Consider the following 10,294-nt stretch of genomic DNA (forward strand, 5'->3'; position numbering starts at 1 on the left):
AAGATTTACTGAAGATTTAAAATCAATGTTTCCATTGGATTAAAGTGCTAAAACACTGCATGAAAGAGAGGGAGCGAGCGAGAACCCTCATATTTTTGTTTATGCCCTTTTCTCCATCTTGAATGTCTTCCCACATATTTCCCATCTATTTTTTCCAATCCCATTTTTCTTCCTAAAGTTGACAAAACAGTTATATTAGGTGTACAACATAATGATCTCATACTATTGTGAAATGATCATCATAGTAAGTCTAGTTAACCTCCATCCTCATACATAGTTACATTTTTTTTCTTAGGAGAACTTTTAAGATTTACGTTTTTAGCAGTTTTCAAATATGCAATACAGAATTATTAACTATAGCCACTATGTTGTACGCTATATCCCCAGGACTTATTTATTTTATAACTGGCATATTGTACTATGAGTTTATTGGTTGTCTTGTTTCTCATTTTAGAGGAAGAGTTTTCAGCTTTCCACCATTAAGTATGATGTGAGCTGTGGGCTTGATATACATGCATGGTATTCATTATGTTGAGGTACATTTCCTCTATACCCGCTTTGTTGAGAAGTTTTTTTTTTTTATCATTAGTGGATGTTGAATTTTCATCTGTTTTCATCTGTCAGAATCCTACTCAGCTTTAAATACTTTGCATTTTTAAATATCTCTTGTTCTATGAAACTTTTCATTACACCAACTGAATTTGATTTCTCCCTTTTTGTGACACTATACTACTTAACCAGCATTTTTCTTGTGGTACTTTATCATATTATAAACTCCTCGTGGTGAGGACTGCGTCTAACGCTTATTTGAGGTGCCTAACTAAGCAGGGTGACTCACATTAAATGGGCACTAAATTACACTGTCAAATGCTTTGAGGTACTCAGTATGTTTTTCAGTAATTGAGTAAGTTTTATATTTATTTTCAAAAGACGGTTCTTTCCTGGAGGTGGAGTTTAATCCCTCTTCCCTCCCCCAACATTGTCTTGCATATGGGCTGTGCTTAGTTACTTGCTTTCAAAGGGTAGGGTAAGGCAAGAGGGGAAAGCATAACTTTCCACTGGAGAAATCTTGCAAGCACTACCTGGGCCGGGTAAGAAATACCAGCGTGAGTGGTAAGTCGTGTTGATAGTGTGTACCCCGATAAGATGCGGTGAGAAGAGTACTTCACCTCCTTCTGTGTTATTCTTCCTCAAAGCCCTAACCCCAGTCTAACGATGAGAGAAAATCAGACAAAATCAAACTGATGGACGCTCTACAAATTTCCTAACCTGTCCGGAAAACTGTCATGGTCATGAAAAACAAAAGTCTGTGAAACTGCCACAGCATAGGAGATGAGACGTAATGACTGCATGTGATGTGGTATCCTGGCTGTATCCTCAGGCAGAAAAAGGACTTTAATGAAAAACTAGAGAAATCTGAATAAAGTGTGGAATTTAGTTAACAGCAGTGTGCCAATGTTGGTTTGTTAGTTGTGACAGAGGTACATGATATTGTAAGATGTTAACAATAGGGGAAATTGGAAGAGGGATGTGTGGGAACTCCCTGTTCCATTTTTGCAACTTTTCTGTAAATCTAAAACTATTTAAAAGTAAAACTTAATAAAAGCAATCGTACCTTTACAGTCTATTATGTTTTCATTTTAAGAAGTAGTGCTTTAATGATGATTTCTGTCTGTTAGTGTGAAATTTGTGGCTGTGACGGCCATATTTCTAAGTTTGGAGGAATTTGAGATCATACCTAATGAATTTAACCACTGTTTAAGCCAAATCTTGAAGGCTTAGAATAATGTAGTAATAGAAGAAGTATAAATTGTAAATAAAGGTTTAAGTATTTTCAAGGTAGAATGTGAGGTGAAGCTGTTAGACTGATAAAATGATGGACAGTATTTCATTTGTGCATTTGATACATAACTGAAACAGTTTGTTCTTAAAAGCTCATTCTTCAAACTCTGCTACTTCTCCCTACTCTATTTCCTTTTTTCTTGTAGGGTTTTAGTATAGACTCGATGGTAATCATCAGGGAAACAAAATTTACATAACTGCACATCTCTCATGTGACTGTTGAGATAAGTGGGAGGATATATGATCAGGAAATGTCCTGTGGGCTTATTTTCATCTTAAAATACTTAGGGTACTTAAACTTGCAGTTGGTGTGTACTAGCAATGTGATAACCACTGCTGAGAAAATTGTAATAAAAGTGTAGTGTTTAGGTGAGAGGAGATAAGAAGTTCTCCCCTATCTGTACTAGAATATTCTTTTCAGTTCTGAACACTTTTTTCAGTTTAACATTTACAAGACTCTAGCAAATGTTTGTTGAGCAGACATGACCCTTGCCTCAATACTACAATGGAATCAAGTCACTTACAGTCAGTTATATCAGAGTTTTTCCAAATTATTCAAAGCTCAAAACCTTGGAGTTATTTTTGATTTCTTCAATCCTTCACTTCCAATTTTTAGTGTGTTTCTTTATTATTCAGTGTATTTATTATCGACTGCTATGTATCAAATTAGCTTAAGGCATGGTGGATTAAGACAGTAAGGGTTTATCATCTTATATAATTTCTGCAGACTGGAATCCAAGAGCAGTTTAGTGCTCTCTGTGTATCTCATTAGGTTGCAGTCAGGAGGCTCACTGGGGCCGTAGGATCCTCTTCCAAGGTGGCTGGCTCACGATCTTGGCAAGTTAAGTAGTTGTTAGACTCCAACTCCTCATCCTGTGGGTCTCCATAGGACTGCTTGAGCATCTTCAAGTTACAGCAGCTGGTTTTCCCCAAAGTGAGTGATCCAAGAAACAAAGGCCCAATGTTTTTTTAATAACCTAGACTGAGAAGTTATACGCCATCACTTGTTAGAAGTGAGTTACTAATTTCGGCTCACAAAAAAGGAAGGGAAATTATGCTTCATCTCTTAAAGAGGGGAATGTAAATATTTGTTGAAACAAGTTAAAACTGCCTCAATCAAAATGGGTGAGGTTGTGTTGCAGTTACAAACTTCCTTCTTCCTACCTGCTCATTAAGACGTTTCAGTTTTTATTTATTTTTTTACAGGAATCTTTCTTCTAGAACATCAGTGATTAGTCTCTTCCTTTTCTTGTCGTCTTTGATATTTATTCTTAGTGCCTTATGTTTTTAAAATTGTTCATCAGTAAATATTTAATGAATTCTTACTATATGCCAGGCCCTGTTCTTGGTGCTGGGACAAGAGCAGTAAACAAAACAGACAAAATGTTTTACTCACAGTGCTTGTGTTTTCATGGCAGAAAACAGACATAAGTGAGTATTAGAGTTCTATCAGAGGAGCAGAACTGCTGGCCGAAGGTCAAATCACATTGTCAAGTGGAGGAAGCAGGAAAATCGGCAACTGCAAGGATGAACTGGGATCCATGGGAATGGACTGGAATCTGCGTTGGTTTCTCCCTGGTTCCAAGGGTTCAACTTTGACGGTGGAGGTGATCTGCAGGAGGAGCCAGTCCTTTGTCATAGACCCAAGTGTTGCTGAAGTTTAAAGAGAAGACCTGGCAGGCGTTGAAGAAGGTCTGGGCCTGGCTGTCACCCCACACCTACAAGATGAGCTGGCAGAATAGGTGACAGTTTGCATGATCTGCAGTATTGCCTTGTGCCCACTGATCTTCTTGGTATAAAAAGTATAAGAATGCTGTTCCACTTCCACCTTCCAAATCTCAGGCAAAATGTCTCTGTGGCCCATGCTATCCTGGAACTACTCAGGAGAAAGTGGAAATGTAGTCCTGCTTATCTAAGTTGACAAAATAAAAATTAACCACAGTAAATAAATTGTATGGTATGTTAAAGTCAGTAAATGCTGTGGAGAAAAATAAGGTAGGGGATGAGAAGTGCCTGGGGGGTAGAAACTGTAATTTTAAAAAGAGTGCCCAGGGACGGTCTCACTGAGAAGGTGACATTGAAGAAGATGAGGAAGTGAAACATACTGGTATCTGGAAGAAGAATATTCTAAGCAACCACTGCTTCCTGACTGCACCAAACCTGGTGTGGTAGACAGCCTTTTACAAGGCTCCTAGTGTTCCTCCCCTAAGTTACTCCCTCCCTTATGCAATCCCCTTCCCTTGAGTGGCAAAGTGATGAGACGTCACTTCTGGGATTAGGTTTAAGAGACTGACTAGTGTCTTGCTACCATTCTTTCTCTTGCCTTTTGGGCTTGCTTGCTTTGACGAACCAAGCTGCTATACTGGAGAGGCCTATGTGGCAAGGGACAGAGAGTGGCCTCTGGCCAGCATCCAGTAAGGAACTGAGGCTGTCAGACCAACAGCCTGTGAGGAACTGAATCCTGTCAACAACCAGGTAAGCAAGCTTGGAAGTGAATCTTTAACAAGCCAAGCTGTGAGATGACTACAGACCGAGGTGCTGATTGCAGTCTTGAGAAACACTCAAGCAGAGAATCCAGCTAAGCCATACCTGGGTTCCTGACCGACAGAAAGTGTGTGAGATAAGGTTGTTTTAAGCCAGTACGTTTGGGGATCATTTTTATTCAGCAAGCAGTAACTCATATACTTGGTACAGTCAAGGAACAAAAGTGAGATCAGTTTGGCTGGAGTGGGGTAAGCAAGTAGGAAGTGAAGTTAGAAAGGTAATAGGCTACCTAGGGCCTTATAAGTCATTGTACAGTTTTTAGATTTCATTTTGTTTGTTTGAGTAAGCTTGGTAGCCATTGGTGACTTTTGAGTAAAAGAATGTTATGATATGACTTTGGATTTGCATGTTCTTTCAAAGGCCTACTGAGAAGAGAGAATAGTGGTGGGAATAGGATTGGAGCAGGTAGATTATTTAAGCTAGTGCAGTAATACAGATGAGAGAATGGTGTTGGCTTGGTACCAGTGGAGAAAATAAATGATTCATTTCTGGGTATATTTTTATGGTACAGCTGACAGTATTTGGTGACAGATTAGATATAGGATGTAAGAGAAAGGGAAATAGGGTGTGAGGAAAATGGCTTCACGATTTTTTGATTATTTGCTGAGAGGGAGATGACTGTGGGAGTAGGAGTTTTGTGGGGAGGCGTACTCAAGAACATAGCTTTGTACCTATTAAGTTTGATATGTCCTTTAGACATCCAAGTAGAGCTGTTAAGTAGGGAGTTGGTTATATGAGTATGGAGTTCTGGGGAGAGGTCTGGGCTGGAGAGACAAATATGGGAGCTGTCATGGTGGCACTTAAAGCCATGAGGTAGGATTCTAATGCCAAGAGACAAAGTGTAGATTGAAAATAAGACCCAGTCCTTGGGCCTGTCAACATCTACCAAGAAAAATATCAGGAACTAGCCAGGGAGGTTGAGAAGTGAGGCAAGGATGAAAGCCAGTGGAGTGCTGTGTCCTGAAAGTCAGGAAGAAAGGTTTTCAAATAAGAGGGCGAGATGAACTGTTCATGGTACAAGTAAGATGGTTGTTGAGAAATGACTATTGGATTTGCAGTGTGGAGGTCATTTGGGACCTTGTTTAGAACTGTTTCAGAGAAAATGGAAGGAGAAGTGTCGGTGGCAATGGATTTGGATAACTCATTTGAGGTATTATAAAGGGGAAGAAAAATGGGGCAGTATCTCAGAGGGCTGTGGGATGAAGTGTGGATTATTTTTTAAGCATGGCAACATGTGAAGCATGTTTGTATTCTGATGGGAAAAATCTGGTAGAAATGAAGGAAATTGATTATGTAGGAGAGAGTTGGTAAATTACTTGGTTGAGGAGGTGGGATTGTGTGCACAAAGTAGGAGTTAGCCTAAATGGTGGTTCAAGCAGTTCATCCACTGAAACAGGAGTGTCTGGGTAAATATATTGGTAAGTGGGTCATGAGGTATGAACTTTTGAATGTCTTTTCCATTAAATCCCCCTCCCCCTTTTTTCAGAGTAATAGAAAGCAAGGTCATCAAATGAAAGTGCAGCTGGGGGAGGAAGTGTGGATATTTCAGGAGAGAGGGGAAGGTGTAGTTAGGGGCTAGTGTGAATAGACTAGGAAGTGTTGTAGGAATCCTGGGCCACATTAGGGGCCCACTTCAATACTTGTAATGAATTTAAATTCATTTAAATTAAAAATTAGCATGAGTATGTATTTCCTCCACACCAAGCTGTTACTGTTTTATAGTGTCTATAAAATAATATTTGTAAAATATTTAATGTGTTTATACTGGACATATTAAAATAAGTTGAAAATTGAATGATAACTAACTAAAATTCTATTTTTTTATTTTCCCCTGTAATATACTTTATAGATGTTTCGTGATGTCAGACATTTATTCTAGTACTCTAAATATTCACATCTGTATGGGTGAAAAGATAAACTTATGTTTATGTAAAAACTCAATGGAATCAAGCATCCAATTTTTATGAGGCCACTAGGTGGCGCTGTTAACCTATTGTTTAGGTCTATTTAACCCAAGGTTTTAAATTAAATGCACTCATTTATTATTGTGCATGAATGTATAAATGAATGTGTGGATAATAACATGAAAATTTCAGCATATATAATGGCTCTACCAACTTACCCTCTGGACTCCACTTTTATATAATAAATATCCAAAGTGAATATTGAAAACCTTATTCCACTAAAAAGGAACAACTTTCCTCAGATGCAGATTCTAAGAATGTAATTGAAATAGCACAGATCTTTTTTTTATGTGAACTCGATGTGCAGGTTTTTAAAGTACTAAATTAATCAAGTGGAAATTTAATTCATTTTCTATTGTCTGAAGTGTTTAAGTTGATACATTTTTAATTTGGAGTGTATCAGAGTAGAAAGTGATTCTGTTGGAGAAATGACATATTTCTGCCCAGTCTACCAGAGGGCAAGGATGTAATTGTAATCATCTTACCTAAATAGTACTTGGTCCATGGTACACACTCAGTGAATGTTTGTTGAATGAGGAGACTGGGATGATGAAAGTGAAAAAAAAATTTCTGGGAAATTATATATACAGTATTCAAAAGGAAAAATGAATTGCCTGTTGGTATATCAAAGCAAAGATGACAAATTTTTTTTGGTTTTGATTTTACAGATCTTACCTCTGTATTTGCCAGAAGTTTTACATTGAGGATATTTTTTTTCTCTCCTGTGGGAATGTATTTCAAATTTTATAATGGAAATCATTTCATAGAGAAAATTTTATGACATTCTTTGGAACTGGTTTCTATTAGTCATTGTTTATAATTGAAATAGATCTTCACTCTCTTGAATCTCAGTATTAGAGGTTTGCATTCTTCATGAGACTGTAAGGACTATATTGATTAATTTCTGTTTGATCCTCAAAGAACTGGCAGGAGCTCTGAAAAATTTTAGCTTGAGCTGAATCTAGAAAACACCCTTTTTAAAAGAGTAACATTAAAGACTTCAGATGATATGTGAAAATACTCCAATTTACTATATAAGATGTTTTAGTAGTTATTTTTTAATTCTGTCCAAGTAGATTTATAGAAAATCAAGTGGAATTAAAACCAGAGAAATTTCTTTTATATTTCTTTAATGTAAAACCCTTCTATTTGTATGATAATTTATATAAATGTACAGTATGTCTTAGAAGTCAGAAGAGTCCTGAAAGAAATCCCTGGAATTCCGTACATTTGATAAAAGCAGTAAGAATTTTGGAATATTTCTCATTCTTTAGGGCACTGGACATTAATGACTGAGAAGGCCTAAGAAGGAAAATATAAAGTGAGCAGACATTAAAGGGGCTCTGAAAAGAACAGTTACTTGTTATTACCTCCTTGAGGTAATAAGTATAATAATAATGATAATGGTAATAGATAATGTTATTGAGTGGGCATGTGCTCATTAACTCATTTTATCATCAAAACAGTTGTATAAGAATGTACTGTTATTATCTCCACTTAACAGATGAGTAAATTGAGGCACAGAGAAATAATATGATAAACTGAAGGTTAGGCCTGGGATTTGAGTATAGTCTGACTGGCCCAGTGTCCACGTTCTTAACTGATATGTTTTGTCAAGGAGGAAGAATGATATTAAGTATAAGATAAATATAAATCTGAGCTCAAATCTCAGATTTTGACCTGACTTCTTGTGTGACTTGGGAAAGTTATCCTTCCCAAACCTGTTTCTTCATCTGTAAACTTGCAATCTCCCTTTTAGTATTATTGTTAGGATCATTTATATGAGTAGTCCAGAGCAGTCCAGTAAATGGAAAGCACCACTTAAGCGCACATGATCACAATCAGGAAGAACTAATGTACACAGTAAGAATGAGAATGGGATAGGAATGAATTTCTTATAATGCTTATATAAATGAACGCCACATGAGTAAAAGTAAAAGACTAGAGCTTTTTTTTTGTCTTACATTTAAAAATTAATTTGCTGATTTTAATTCTTTATTAGGAATTCATTATTATCTAAAGTTTGAATTTGTTTCTTCTTATTTAAAAGAAAGACATAGCATTAAGTCTTTGTGTGGTTGGGGAAGTATATATATTTTAGTCAAATCTACTGATTTATAAAAAGTTATACTTTTTTCTAACACTTAACTATATGAAAATGTGCCATGTTAAATCTCACATCCTTTACCTTTTTTCCTTTGCCACTTATTTATTGCTAAATTAATTAATTAATTCAACAAGTATCTATTGAGCACCTATTGTGTGTCAGAGACTAGACACATAAATGTGAGGATACATTGGTGAAAGAAAATAGACAAATACAGTTGCCTTCATGAAGCTTATTTGAGCAGAAGAAAACATGTAGTAAAATTAGTTAATTTTATAGTTATAAGATTATAGGTGCTATGGCAAAAAAAAAAAAAATAGATCAAGGTAACAGGAATTGGGAGTATAAGGGAGGGGGGAAAGGTGAAATTTTATCTAAGGTTGTTGGTGTTGGCCTTTTTTGAAAGATGACATTTGAGCAAAGACCCAAATACATTTCAGGAGTTAGCCATGTGGACATTTGAGGGAACGTCAGCTCAAAGGCTCTAAGATAGTCAGTGAGGAAACCGTTGCATCTGTTGCAGAATGAGAGAGGGGAAAGGACAGGACCTGAGGTCACAAAGGCAACAATGTCTGATCACGTAAGACCTGGTACTCTGACAGAAAAGGAGAGCTATTGCAGGATTTTCAACAGAAGAGTGCCCTGACCTAATTTGTAACAAGATTATTTTGGGTGCTGAGCTGACAGTAGATTATAGAGCACAGGGATAGAGGCAAATATCCAAGATAAAGGGGATGTTAGCTCAGAGCAGGGTGGTGGCAGTGGAGCTGGTGAGAAGTGGCTGGTTTTAGATAGAAACTGAAGATAGAGCTGACGGGATTTCTTGACAGCTTGAATGTGGGGTGTGCTAGTCAGGAGAGTGACTATCCCAACATATTTACAGGTTTTGCCCCCACTCAAGGCAATATTATATAAGGGCATGACTCTTAGGGTGTGTCTGCCATAGGATGGAACAGGCCGTCTTGTAGGGAGATCAGAATCTGCAGATGTGCTGCAGACTCATGTCTAGTAAATGCCTCCCCCAGCTCTTCTTAACTGAGGCAGAGTCTGTCAATACTCTTGACCCTTGTCATTTGCTCTTTTTCCATGCGTCTCCATTGTTGCTAATTGAACCTGGGGTATAATGCTTGTATAATGGGTATAAATTCCATGATCCACAACCTATGTAGAAATGTAGTTTCTTTAGTTTTTGCTAACTGTCTCCATTTAAGATATATTTCATCACTTTAGGGGTTTTAAATTCTGTTTTAGAAAAACCCAGTCAAATTCAGGATTCATCTCTCCCTTTCTTCTCAAGGTGGTCTTGGCAATGGACACGATGTTAGAGGGTGACACTTTGGCCTCAGCCATCATCCGTTTTCTGCTGGCATAGTATGAATCTCGTCAAGTGCAGTCTTAGGTAAGTGGGCTCTTCCCATGCCCTGCAGGCATCAGTCTCCAGGTCAGTAGGTGTCCTCTTGGTCCTAGCTACTGGGTCCCTTTGGATCTAAATTCTCAGAGGTTTCTACAGCTCCCATGGAGAATGGGGATTTTTATATGTTGTCCTGTGCCACTGTGGACACTGTGTAATCACTAGAAATACCATGTCCTGTTTCTACGATTTTGCTCCAATACCATTGATGGGCAGAACACACAGATGAGATTGCTGCTTGGCTAACTTTTAGATGGAAAGTAGGGCACAGCTTTCTCTCCTCTTGGAGCCTCAGTCTTAAAGAAGATCTGTCAGCCTTTCATTTTTAGGACTTGCTTTGGTGACAAGGCGGAGGGGCAAGGGGAGAAGAAACTCATACCCATGTCCCTCTCTCTTCTCCCTCCCTGGTATTCCTCCATCTCCAGC

The sequence above is a fragment of the Camelus bactrianus genome, chromosome 2, assembly GCF_048773025.1.
Source record: "Camelus bactrianus isolate YW-2024 breed Bactrian camel chromosome 2, ASM4877302v1, whole genome shotgun sequence".
NCBI lineage: Eukaryota > Metazoa > Chordata > Mammalia > Artiodactyla > Camelidae > Camelus > Camelus bactrianus.